At 26.0% G+C, this 15,063-nt stretch overlaps 1 long non-coding RNA gene across 2 annotated transcripts; it reads left to right on the top strand.

Annotated features, from left to right (window-relative positions):
* The first annotated feature begins 917 nt into the window (after positions 1–917).
* Positions 918–12,624, top strand: LOC115033828. 2 transcript variants are annotated; one of them, XR_003839152.1, is made up of 4 exons: positions 918–2,065; positions 2,175–2,282; positions 9,724–9,821; positions 10,085–12,624. It is a non-coding gene; the product is annotated as an uncharacterized LOC115033828 (long non-coding RNA). The 2 variants fall into 2 exon arrangements; XR_003839151.1 differs by having other exon boundaries at positions 918–2,282.
* The last annotated feature ends 2,439 nt before the right edge of the window (positions 12,625–15,063 follow it).

Here is a 15,063-nt window from a genome sequence, read left to right as displayed (position 1 = left end):
TTAGATTGAATTTGAAACCTCTTTATATTGCGGCATCCGAAATTTAATTTAAACCTCCTTTGTTGTATTTACACAAATAGTAACATTATGAGACCACCATAAGGGATATCAAGTTTGTTATTTTGCTTAAAAAAATAAGGTGAATGTTATTTTTTAAATCATTTTCGTGGTTATTTGTTGTGTACCCAAATGGACAAATAAATATTCGGTTCATTAAAATATTATTCTTTACTTTACGTGTGAATAATATACTTATTGGTATTCAATTTATACTATGCCAGTGTACGATATTATTATATATCTATTAAAATTTAAATATTTTTGATGCTATTGATTTTAATGAATTTCACGATTGAGGGATCTTTACTATAAACTTTATAAAAGTTTGCACAATAAGAATGTAATAAAAATACTTGCGCCTCGCAGTAATAAATAATATCGTGCATTATTTATGTTATTATTGTTTTGTCTTTTAAAGCTGATTTCATAAAAAAATTATAATATTTATTTTCTGTTTTTTTATAATTTTAAATACTCATGAGTCATAATATTTAAAATAAAATTACTAGGTATTACCTATTAGTCTAAAAAATCTGAACCAGATCTACATTTTTAATCTATAATATACCTACTAAAGGAAACTTTAAGATTTTTTACGCAATCAACAATTATTACTTTCTGATAAAAACAAGTTGTACCTATCATTGCATGCATATTTAAAATAATAAGTTGAGATAGTTAGTAGTTTATACATTTTTTTTGCAGGGCAGTACAAACTACAAATAGATGAATTAATAAATTATGAAGAAAAGTTAGAATAATTTGGTGTTTTATTTATTTTTATTTTTCAAGAGAATAATTAATATACAATTTATAATTAATTATAGTATAACATTATTAAAATGTGCACAGTGAATTGGCGTATTGTATAAATACAATCATAATTTATATAATGACCATTTCTAATAATCTAATGTGTGAAACTGAAATGTTCAGTTAGTTTAATAAAACTAATTTAACACTTTGGAAAGCTATTCTTAAACGTATTTGTTGTTTGAATTTTGATTTGAAAATTAATACATGGATGGTACCTACGATTAAATAATAGTCAATATCGTCTTAGTTATTATGCAAATATGAAATGGGTAGGTATTAGGAAGGCAATCATAAAATACATTATAGACTCAAATTACTATCTTTCCGGCTATCCGCAAATATTAATAATATTTATAGTTATTTTTGCATCGTTGAAGGTTTGATTAATGTTTGTTCGTATATAGATTTGTATAGGTACGATATATTATTTTATTCTGGTGTATCAATATTCGATAACGACCATTGGTCAATATAAAAGTCATCATTATTTCTGAACACAAGCAATAATAATAATAATAATAATAACAACAACAACGACCCAAAAACGTATTTTAAAACATTTAGGTAATAATATTGTCTGCAACGGCTTAAAATAAGATGTCGTTTAATATAACAGCCTATAGGTAATAATATATGGAGAGGTTTAGGTATACGCTACGAGATAATAATAAATAATACTATCCCATCCAGTATTGTAAGCCTCAAAACGACATTAGACACTATATATTCGCCACGGTACCCCCAGTGAAGAAGAAGTTAAATGGGAAGGAAGAAAAAAAAAATTAGATGAAAATGAATAGAAAAAAATGACATTAAATCTCGCTAATCTCGTTGTAGGTAGTGTAGACGTGTAGTATAATAGTTGCCGTATTGTCGCCGTTTAATAATTGCAGTACGTGCGTCGCGAAACAATAGAGGTTAGATCGCGTAGCATATGGATTATAATAATAATAATAATAATAATAATAATAATAATAATAATAATAATAATAATATACGCTGCAGATGTTTATTATAGTGAACTGTGGAAATTGTCACGTACACTTCAAAAGGCAATACTCGGGGGCGCATAATGTACGTCGATGCGTATGCGCGTGTAGTACCTACGTATTATTAATGTGCGATAATGTCGACTTTATTAATATGGCCGTCGCCGTGGTAAATGGTTCGAAACATTTTGCAGCAGTCGGTAAGTAGGTATATTAAAAATGATAATTATTAACAACCTATGCGTAGGTACGCGTATATAGCTAATATTATGCATATTATAATATGGATGTTTAAATTATCAATGGCAGGGCGAGGACATTTTGAACCCTGTAGTCACTATTGTGAACTTGTATGCCAATAACCGCGTAACTGCAGTGTTTATTTGATCCGAAATAATAATAATCCAAATGATTTTCGTAAGTAGATACTAATATTGTTTTACTTGTATAATAATATATACTTGTAGTAAACCGAATTCAAACCCCCCTCCCCAAAATTTGAAACTCTATTTATGCGTACACAAACTTGATTTTTCCAGTGTTCAATATTATTTTTAAATTATGAACACCTATTCTTTGTGATTATAATTAAGACTATATTAACTGACAGCAGCTGTCAGGAGACCATGCATTGGATATTAGGTTAGTAGGTTACGTACAAATAAATAGTTAATTAATACAAACAACAGATTCGTTTGACTGGTATAATAGTTACTTGATTTTAATATTTCAATGCACAAAGCCAATGAATAATAATAAACCGATTTAGATAATTTTTTTTATCCACTAGTAGGTTTTTTATATTATTAATTCTGAGCGCGTGTGAATTGTATAATGTTCAACTGTGAAACGATGTGTAAAAGTTATCATTATTTTATTGTCATTTATTCGTAACGGTTCTATATCGTCATACCTTAATTTGGAAATAGGTAATTACAAGTAGGTAGGTAACTTAATAGTTGTTAAAAAACCATATTACAAAACGCTTTTTCATAAATAATATCTATATATTATATTATATTTATATTATATACGATATCCCTATAAACTGAATTTTCAGGTGACAATGGCTTTCAATTTTTTTCGATTGACACCTTTGTAACGTCATATTATAAAATTAATTACTTACTTCACTACTGCAAATGACATATTAATTTCATAATAATATGCAAAACTCCGTTAAAATTCTAGAATAAATTATTTCTATATAGTAAATATTATCGTTTGAGTAATCGTAAAAAATATAAGTAAAAAGACTAAAAATTAGCATTAAAATCTAACCGGCTTTGATTTTTTATTTCATAGTCATTACAATTATTAGAATATCTATTTATTGAATAATAATATGGATATTCCTAATTAAATATAGTGAATATAATATAGGTAAGACAGAACATATAAAATCGTTATTGATCGTTTAAATAAATTGAAGTTTAAATATGGGTTACCTTTACATTTTATTTTTCATTGGTAAAACCAGTTAAATGCGTTTATTATTTTAGTTTTTGTTCCAATTAAATGGTAAAAAGAGTAATTTGATTGAGTTTCTAGAATGACGATTAAAAAACAAGTAAACAATTATTCTTTTAGTAGAAGTAAATTTAAAGCGTCAAAGTAGTTTATTATTGCAAGAGAATAATATTCAGAACCATTCGTGCGTAATAGGTTTGAAAAATACGTGTTGGTACAAACAAACAATGGTCAAAGCCACATTTTTTATTCTGTTTTTCAATAATTACAAAGATTTTTTTAACTGAATTTTTCTTAATAAAGACAAAATGTTTTCATTATTGTTCTGTAAAAAGAATACATTTCATTTTGCTGCCAAACCGTTTTTTGATATTCCATCATCACACTTTACGTTTATTTATAATCAAAAAAAAAAATCAATGAAAATTATTCAAAATGTCTATAGGTACGCCTATAGTTGTATTATAAGAATAAGATTGATAAAAATCAAGAAATAATTATAATTGTTAACACAAAAACATTTTTCTTTTGGCAGGTTTATGCGTGAGACCAAGTAATAACATGTTGACATTTATGTTTAAAAAAGTGTGCAATAATAATATAGGTAGTAATATAAAAAATGCAAGATAAAATCATTTTTAATTTTTAATTTATCCCCACAAAAGTTGTGTCATTAACGACTTGCAATTTTAATAAGCTGTTGAAAATATTAACGAATTATTTTATTATGCGTTCGTGCAGTCTTAAATGTATATTTGTTGTATTTTTAACTTGTTCTAATCAGATAATAAAATATAAAGTTGAAGGGATAATAATGACCAAAATGTGTAGGTATCGAGTATTGTTATTATACCGGACATTCGCACTTTGATATTCTTGTTCATCCGATTACAGAAGAGGGAATCGATTTTTTGGAGAGCATTTTTTTACCGCATAAAAAGGTCCATTAAGTGCGTCCATATATATAGTTAAATTAAAAATGATGGGACGTTGTAAAGGGGAGGATATGATGTTATTAGGTCTATTATGCACAATACGTTTTCCACATCTCGTAAATTACACCATAGTGGTTTTAATACACGCATTTAAATGCACGCAACCTCGTACAAAGCCAGCAGATAAAAGTAGGGTAGCCTATGGACTTTAATTTTACTGTCGGCAAAAATCGGAAAATATTTTATACTTTAGTAGATAGTGTGCGTTTAATGTCAGTATTGGTAAGCAAATGGTTTATCAATGTCGACTATCTATCTTTAACATAATTAACATTACAACATTGACAAATATTGTTTAAAATGAAAAATATTATGTATCGTATCTCCTTTCCTATTACTACTACCTATTAAATATTTCATTAAACAATGTACACACGAGCACAGATACCGATGAATGTTACATTATATTACTACATTGAGTCTCATAATAATTATTTTGATTCATTAATAATAATTATCTTATTGTGTGTGTTAATAATTTTTTACCTAATCTCTATTGTGAGTCGTATGCATATTATCATGTTTCCCGAAATGGTATAATAATAATAATAATGGTAAAATCACAATATTGATCACAAAGGAATGTAAGTGTATAATTATAACGTAATAATATGTTCATTATGAAACTACAATTCTCTGGATTTACACAATTTCATTTAATGATGATATGCATGTATCAAATATTACCGTTCCGCACAACTATGCAGACGAATATGATTTATCATACTGTTGATATACTTGAATTGTATACTAATAGAATTGGAGATTTCTCTCTATCACATATTTTGATTGGAGATCATTAAGCATCTTTGTTGAATGTTGAATGTTACGATGAAATTAATTTATACTTTATATCGTTTTTATGGCTTCTAGTATATTTAATACAAGCGTTGAAATCAAACTTCCTAACCATTTTAATACACACATTCAGATGTATATATAGTTTAAAAATAACATAATTACACGATTTAATGTAATACATTATAATACTTAGTATATAATATGCTTTCTGAAATTGAAAAACATAATTTGTATTTTTTCTAAGAATGAGGTTCGTTATGTGGCTTACGCGTTTATTCCATAAATATAATCAACCATATTAACAGTTTTTTACCTATTAAATCATAAAAAAACATTAATAAGATTAACTTATAACTTTTGATAATTTATTAATTATATAGGTCCTATTTATGGATTTGTATTTATCATTTTTTTAATTTTATTATGATAATGAATAAAAAAGTCCCAGGCAACATAATGACACAGTTTGTGGAACTTTCACTTTACTCACTGTTAAGTAAATTAGTGGTGTGTCCTGGTTTTAAATTAGAAATCAATGATAATTTAATTATAAAATGTTACCATTTCAAGTATTTATCTATATATTATATTCTAATTGTTTATTTTTGTGAGTATATATGAATATGGAAAAAATTAATTTTAAATTAGATATTTTGATCTAAAATGGTTATTAAAAAAAAAAATAATTCATGGTTAGGTATTTGTAATGTCTATATTAGTTAGGTATACTGTGACATAGTTTAATAATTAACAAAAAAAAAGAACTTATTAACTTTTCAATTTTAATATAATACATTATTTGTATAATTGTACTTCGATAAAAATCTTATCTATGTGTCGAGCCTCAGAAAAGTTTTATTATGTTCAACACACCTATAATTTGTATTATATTTTTCATATTAGTATAAATAAAATTATATTAGTATCCAACGTTAAGTTTTATATTTAATTTATTTGCTTTTAATATTTTTAAATTGCCCTAGTTATAAACTTCAGTTTTTTTGCTTAAATATAAGAATATATATTTAATATATTCACTGGCATATAATTTAGAAGTTTACATCATCTAATATTAATTTAGTTGTTATGTTTATTATAGGCTTCTATATAATACAATATATAACAGTATCTAATACCCGTTATGTACCAGCTTTTAAGCAGAAAAATCTGTTATCATATTGTTAGTTTGTTGATATCATATAAAAATAAAATATATTATGATTCGTTTATGTCTTATGGTACGACCCATTGAGCTGCCAGTTTTTAACATATTTTTGTTATTACACTATATTGTAAGTTGTATCTATACTTTACTTCGTAAACTACTTATTACGCGTTAGTTAGATACTTAGACGGATTTATGGTATGACACATTATAGTTAAGTATATTTTAGGTTTATTGGATTTTATTAGATAATTTAGTTATAGAATGATTGATTGCATTTCATTTTAAACTTATGATGCACATACAAATGTATTACGAAAACTGGAAATTATTAAATAGTAATTTATATAAATTCTACTTGGTTGTGGGTCTTATAGATTTGTCACGGGACATAAAAAAAACTGCATAATATAAAAATAAATAGAGAGATATTTTATTAGAAAACCAAAAAAATCCGGCACGTGTGTCCATATAGTACATATGCATGGTGATTCACAAAACATGCTCACTCCCATTTCTTCCTTATAGTAATGAATTTATTGAATTCTGATTATTTTAAGTATACGTTTTTTTTTAAAAGTAGATACATTCTTAAGAATCATATTTTCAAATACTTATATTCTTTATATCATTTTAAGGGATGTCCTAAGAAACAGTATAATTGCAACATTAAGGTATAAAATGAGGGCTAGCAATTAGCGTACTTGTTTATTCACCTTGTATAATACGTTATAATATTATATACATATTAAATATATAATATATATTCCATAATGATATTATACAATGTCCAGTAATTTGTGATCCTTCTTTCTGAATAAGTCATATAGGGTCTAGAAAAAACGTGATTTGTCAATATTTGTACATTATGCCCCTTTATTTTAGCTTGGATAAAAACTAAGAATAAATTCAAGTAATAAGCACTGACATTTTATAATTCAGTATTTACATAAGATAGTTTTTAAACTAGGTGAATGATTATCTATAACATGTTAAGACTTCTATAATTTTTTTATTTGGATTATTTAAACGGTTTAACAATATTATTATAGTATTATGTATTTATGTCATAATTACCTAATAGAAATTCATTAGTGGCTATGAATAATAGTTTTATTAGATAGGAACATAATAGGTACTAATATATTTGATTGATAATTAATATCGCCTTAAATAATAATATTAATAAATAATGTGGTTGCTAAGTATATCGTTGTGTCACAACAAATATGTTTTGTACAAAATATGTCCTAAATCATTATTATTTACTTTTATTCAACAATAATAATATTAAATGTTTGTAAATTAATATTTTCAGATTTTCAATATTTTATTATATTATATAAATTAATTTAATTTTTTAAAACTTCAATTTAACCTGCGAATATCTATTGTATTAAGATGTTTTAATAACTTGATGTTTTATTTAATACATTGAAGTGGATATTATTATTTAGGTAGGTATTGTTTGTTATAATTAAAAATTGTCAGTTTGGTCGGACAATGAAGATATAATATTGTGTTAATACAGACACTTGTCTCCGCTGTTCAATGCCACTGACAATAAATTATTCAATTCATTTTCCCAAAAGTCAAAACCCAGATTTTTGTTTGAAAAACCCTAATATTAGTATAGTCTACTATTATCAACTAGCTGCCCGATCTTCCACCGGAAGAAATTATTTTTTATAATTTAATTTAAAAACATACCTATGACTATTTTTTGGCTATACAAATAATATAATATAATTATATATTGTATTCTTTTTATTATAGAATAGAGATAAGGTAGAAAAAAATGTAACAATAATTTATTTGTTCAATGAATAATATTATATATTTCAAATGAAAAAATGCAAGTGCAAGCAAATAAATAAATAATTAATAAACAAACAAACCGGTTTCCTTCGTCTCCAAAATCAAGTTAGATTCTTATATATATAGATATTTCCTAAGTGCAGGTAAATAAGATCTTAATTAATAACGGTGGTTAATGTCAAAAGGTATTTTAAATTCATTGATTAAATTTTGTCAACTACATAATTTATGCATAAAAATTATATGTTTATAAAAAACAACCAAGGTACATTCAATAAAGTGTAATTGTAAGTAACAAGATCAAGTTTAATTAAAACACTTGTAGTAGGTACATCATTTAAAAACAACATCGTTTAAACTTTATAATAAATGATTTATTTTTTTATATGCTTAAAATTCTGATTAACTTAGTGCAACACGAAGGCCAAAATTATTTGAAATATGCCCATTTTATGAAAAATCACAAAAAAAAAAAAATTTATTTTCATAATTATAAAAATACAAAAACCCAGGTAGAAAGCAGTCACCGGCTGTTGGCCAACATGTCACTTAACTCTCTTTAGTGCAGGATAGTGACATAGACACTATTACCTACCTTATTACTTATTATGACGTGATATTAATTGACTCAACATTTTTCATTAAATCGGGAAAAAAACTATTCTGGACGGAACTATAATAAAACATCACTAGCTGACATTAGTTTAACATTTTTCTACGATTTTCGGTATTTTACTTTACGTTTATAGAAACTACTCAGATGGATTATCTAGATAAGGTTTCTGTTCTATAAAAGTGTTACGTAAAACTTTACAGCTATTATTAAATAGAAAATATATTAAATTGTGGGTCCTTGAATACCATGACTTTTTTAGATTTAATTCCCTAAAAATATGTCACAATATCTCAAATATGCAATTGAATGATATTTTAGTAGGTTTAGGTACAGACTCTAATCTCTGGTATAAATTATGCTTGCTTAAGTATATAATTTAGCTTTTTGAATGAATAGAAGAATATGAATGAATGCATACTTACTTAGTACATTATAGTATTATATTATTCATTATTTCATTAAATAAAAAAAAATACATATTTAGAGTGGTATGCTTTTGATTGTTTAGTAAATTATATAGGAATTGAAAGTTGAATTTTCATTTTGGAATAATAATAATTTTTAAATATAAAATTAAATACATTTAAATATAATATCTGAATCATAACATGAATTTTGTAGAGGATGTAATAATAAAATAAACTATATTTTCTACCAGTGCGATTTATCGAGATAAAACCCAAATGCATTTTCAACGCATGGAAATGAGATATTATAGTTACGTAGGTAGGTAGAAATAAATAGTTCAATACACCTGATTATTATCTTATTTAAACATCGTACGATGGGTTTAAACATTTTATCCTATTGGTATTGCTGTGGAGTCAATATAATTTTGTTTTGTATTGATATTTAATGTATTTGAATAAAACCTTTTTTTTTATGTAGTAAAGATATTTTGTTTTTTTCATGTGTAATATTTGAATTCTTGATAACTTAATAATTTTTTTTTTTTTTAATTTATTGATTCATTTAAATTTCTCGGTACCGAAGCGGGTTCTCTTATTCAGACATCAAAATTGGATTTACCATTTATAAGAGGACAAATGAAAAATGAATGGCCATCCGAAAGTTCTTTTGTGAATACACAGGTACCCTTATTTACCCTACATTTACTAATGTTCAGCTTCTTAGTTACGTGACAGTCCTGTCAAATATAAAATGCAAGCCACTAAATTTGTAACAGTATCCGTTGATAAATTTAACATACAATGTAATTTGATATTACAACATCATAGTTAATATTTTTTGTTGATATTTGTACGATTTAAAAACATAGGTATTATTATATGTGTCTTAATAATGTAATTTAAAAATGTAACCGAAATACTATATTATTGTCATTTAATTCTAGGAATTGAGTTATCTCCAAAATTTAAATTTCAAAATTTCCAAAATACGTAAGTACAACGTTCAGTTAAATATTTTTTCTTTGGATAAAATCGTTGAGGGTCTAAAACTAAACTCGTAAGTTAATTTGTCTTATGTCATGCTCTTTGAATCCAACTATTCTACACACACACGTTGACGACAACCAGTCATACTTGTTATATGACCGTTCAAAAATGATATTTATTTCCAAGATAGGATTGTCTGGGGGGAAATAGTGGTAGAAAATGTTCTGTATTAACTGATGGTCTCTGTCAAATACACTCCATTTCCTTTTCAAAGGTCAAAAGAAGACAACATTAACAGCTGACCACAAAACAAATACCAGATATTTCACAAGCAGGCGATTTGTTTATACAAAAGAGCTCATTGTCGTTTTGCATACTGAGTTCTGACATAGCCCTCATGGGGTGGATTTAAATGCAAAAGCGGCTGTCGATGATGCATTCTGATGGAATCATAAAAATAATTCGGAAGAACGCAAAAAACACAATACATAATATACCGATAGGCAATAGGTACAGTTGTTTTGAATTCCAACCACCGCTAGGTTAGTATATAATGCAATATGTATTCAGATAATAATTCACTGCCCACTGGATTATGACCAGAAGTTAGAAAAAAACACATCCAAAACAAAAATGTTACATCAAATATTATAAACTATGATAACATGTTTACCCTAAAAAACGTACGAGAATATACTATTGTAATACTATACACGTATATTACTTTCTTAATAATTAGTAATTAAAATTATATTAGTGATATTTTGTAAACAATAATGTACACCATAATAAAGGTAGGTACCTATACCACCTACCTGCTTACTGTGTTATTTGATTTCAATATTTAAACAATCTCATTATAATTATAAGTTAAGAATATAATTTTAAATAATTAATAAATTAATACATTTCTGTTTTAATTTTTATAAAATGTATAGTATTTTTCCTACACACTAGTCCATAATTGTTGATACATATAATAAGCGTAAGTGCCTAACACTGTAACATCTGCTGTAACCATACAGCGGGTGATTCATCTAACGCAAGACAAATATTATTAATTTAAAAACTATAAACGTTTTTTTCAAAGCTTATACCGAGCAGAATATTTGTTGGAGTATTTTTATATAATATATGAATCGAATATTAGACGAGTATTTTAGGATTTCCACGTATTTAAAGTTTAGATTAGCGAAGTAGAGTGGTACAGGGGTACCCTTTAAAATGTTAGTAGGTACACTACTTTGCTTATCTAAATTTTAAATATTTATGTGCATAATAAACTACTTATCTAAAACTTGATTTTTATGGATCAAAATACTCCGAATAATATTCTGTTTCGGAATATGAAATTCAAAATATATGATAATATCATTTAAAAGAGAAAAAAAACTTTAAAAATGATGTTGATAAAGAAAGTAAAAAGTATCAATTTTTCCAAAAATGTTGTTTTGTAATGACTTAAAATAATGTAAAATAAATATATTCAAACACGTTATCGTTTGCTGAAGTAATGAGTGTCTTACGTTAATGGATAACTCTGCATAAAAAGAAAAATCTGTGAGTTTGATTCATAATTATAGCTTTTTTCAATCAAGTGTTGTTTATTTGATTCATACAAATTTGATAACATAGTATTTATAAAACTTATTTTGGTAATAAATTTGAAAAATGTATTGTTCTAGAATAGTTAAATTAGAACACTTTTGATGTATCTATCTAATTAGATACGGTTAAACGATATTTATTTGTATGTTAAGTATACAGAAGTACAGAACAATATTCTGGGAAATATTATTGTTAATGATTAGGTGTATAGTAAACGACAGGTGATGAGGAATATAAGTGACTTAAAAATACTTTGAGTTATATAATTATATCAACTTCGACAACGTTTTCAACTGATCTAGGATACATATCATTAAGTACTTGAACCAATCGGTTATTTTAGATATATATATATATATCAGTAATAACGGAAGTGAATCGAACTGTAAACTACCGTTATGAGTTCGTAAAGTCATTTCTGTTGCGAAACACATGGTTTCACTAGAAGGTTAACGATCGAGGAATTTAATCAAATGTTTAGAACTACTTCTTTGAAAGATGTTGGATTTATCTCTTGGGTACAATAGCTATAATATATCGATATACACATAGATTGGCAGAATAACAGTTAATTTAAAGCAAGTGTGTCATAGAGAAAAAAAGTGGACACACTGCAAAAATTAATTTAATCAAGCAATCTAAATTGTGTCGAGCGCATAAATAATGTCTTACAAAGGTGCAGAGCCATATTAATATTACTCCTTTATCGTTTTGCACATACATAATGCACAAAAGAGTATTCTACATTCTTTGGAACGGGCAATCTCATCGCTGTTGGTAGATTATAATATGGGTTATTTTATAGACAATTTTTTTTCTTATTCGTTATAAATTGTCTTAGTTTTAATATTTCAAATTTTAGAAGTACAATTAATGTAGAAGCCTTTAAATTAAGTGTCACAAATTAAAAATATTATAACACATAAAAAAAATAAATATTGAGTATTTTAGTTTATAATAATAATTAGTTTTCGGAAATAATTAGTATTTTCAATTTTAGTTATAATTAATAACATTTTATCGATCTCCATTTTCATTATTTTTAAATAAGTATACTTATACTAGTATACCAGAATAACACATTTATAGCTATTAAAAGTATGCGAAATTGAATTATGTTGAATTGGAAACTAATCGACAAGTTTGTCAATCGTCAACTATTTGGATAAAATGTTAGTTATTGTTATTAATTTTTCTTTGATTGAAACAATTAAATTACCATATTAAACACACATAATATGATAGTACCTACCTATATGTTATTTAAATTTGTATTACGCATATTATAATATTATCACAATAAGATAGATAATTGTTATTATTTCATATTATTTGTATGGTAGCTAATCTGCAGTTAACGACAAATTTAAGGATAACGCAAATATTTTACTCAAAAATTGAATGTGGAACTCGGGTTTGCCTGCTGTAATATTATTATATCGGTAATCTATAACACAGATCATATTTTCACTAGTTAAAATATATAGATAATTATATATATACACATATAGTATCCCAAAAGATCATCCCGTTGGAAAAAACTTATAACATTAAACGCCAAGAATCAATCATTATAGTATAATACAAGTAATAATAATAACAACAAAAACGCATTCGTAGGTAGTTGTATACTGGCCGTATACCAGCATCTTTACCTACGTGATAATAATAATATGGTAGATTAGATTACATGTTTTTCGTGTACATAAACGCTCGTTCTTTGAGTTTGGTGCCATATACAGGGGGTTTTGTATTTTGTCTTTATCGTGGTAGTGAGTAAAATTAAAAATCTTTAATCAGTTTTACGAATTGGAAATTTCATAAATCTTTTACGATATCTATCCCATTTAATTTAAAACATAAAGTTGAAATACGAAATATTCTGTTAAAATAAATTGTTGTCTGCCAAAACGCTTATTTTGATAATATGTCACATGATTTTAGATATTTTCTTTTAGACACTTGTATCATGGAACATCTCGACCGTCGTCTGAAAACCTCTAACACCGTTTGGCATATTAAAATAGGAGTTTTGATGGACAAAAATTTTCCCGAGGAAATGTGTTCTTTATTAAAATAACAATTTAAAGATCAAAATCTCATATTTAAAAATAAAAAGTAGATTTTAATCTGATTCTTTGAGATATAACTAGCTTTGTAACCAAGAAACACTCTGTACAGTTGCACCACCAGTATATAAAATTAAGCACGTACCCGCTTCCAAGGTCCTCGACACTTGTGGTACTGTGTGTTGCCATTTAACACACGATACCTAAAAGTATATATTATCATACCGTCGAAAAATAATAGAAAAAATAGCAGAAAAGAACGGTTAGACAACCATGTAAGAACATATACACACTTGAGCTATAACATTTATACCGCCATAGTAGTTCTAATACAAATTACAAAGTTAAAGTTAATATTTATATGGGCGTGTGTATGTGCGTAAAAAAACGATTTGATAGTTTGAAAAGTTTTAAACCAGAATTCGATATTTACTGACTTCCTGTGGGAATTACTGCTTATAAAAAGCTTACGAATTACGAAGTCTCAAAAAGTTATAGCTACAAGTGATATATACTTTTTTAGCCACCTTCAAATTCAAGTATATTATGTTATTACTTATTACCTAGATAGGTACTAACAAATTACTATCATTGCTTTAATGTTTACCTTTAATACCTATAACATATATACATTTAAAAGACAATTTGGTATATAATAAAATTAATTATAGAACAATAACGGACAATATTTTAATACTCACGCATAACGTTGTCAAGAAAAAAGTTATTTTATATTTAAAATAGAAAAGAAAGTTCGCTAATAGCATAAACCGTAATGCATTTTAAACCTATTTTGCTACTTAATAATTTTTTTATTAGCTTTTAGAAAGTCGATTAAAATTTATACGTTTGCCTTTTTGTGTGTACAATGTACATTCATGAAGATTTTTTGCTTTATATACCGTGTGTCCCAAAAAGCAGGGGCCACTTTACCACTCATTACCATGTAAATATTTTTCAATTCTGTTTGCGGGACATTAAACTAGACTAATGGATCGTAAATTTCTATGACTTACAATGTTTTTAACTCATGTATCTTGCGCATGCGCAATAAAACTTACATTTTTTTAAATGGCAACCCATAATTTGAATATCATATTCGGGTTTATCTATTTTTTTCAACCTATTTTGATGTATCAACTTGTGTCCTAAACCCAAAATTGACTAAACTAGAGCTAAGTAGAATTTAAAAAATTAAAAAATTGAAATAAATTAACTTTTTTCCTAACTGTACGTACTTATTTTTCTCTTCTAAACAC

The sequence above is a fragment of the Acyrthosiphon pisum genome, chromosome A1 (assembly GCF_005508785.2).
Source record: "Acyrthosiphon pisum isolate AL4f chromosome A1, pea_aphid_22Mar2018_4r6ur, whole genome shotgun sequence".
Taxonomy (NCBI): Eukaryota; Metazoa; Arthropoda; class Insecta; order Hemiptera; family Aphididae; genus Acyrthosiphon; species Acyrthosiphon pisum.
The sequence above is the reverse complement of the archived record's forward strand: the minus strand, read 5'-3'. Positions and strand labels throughout refer to the sequence as shown.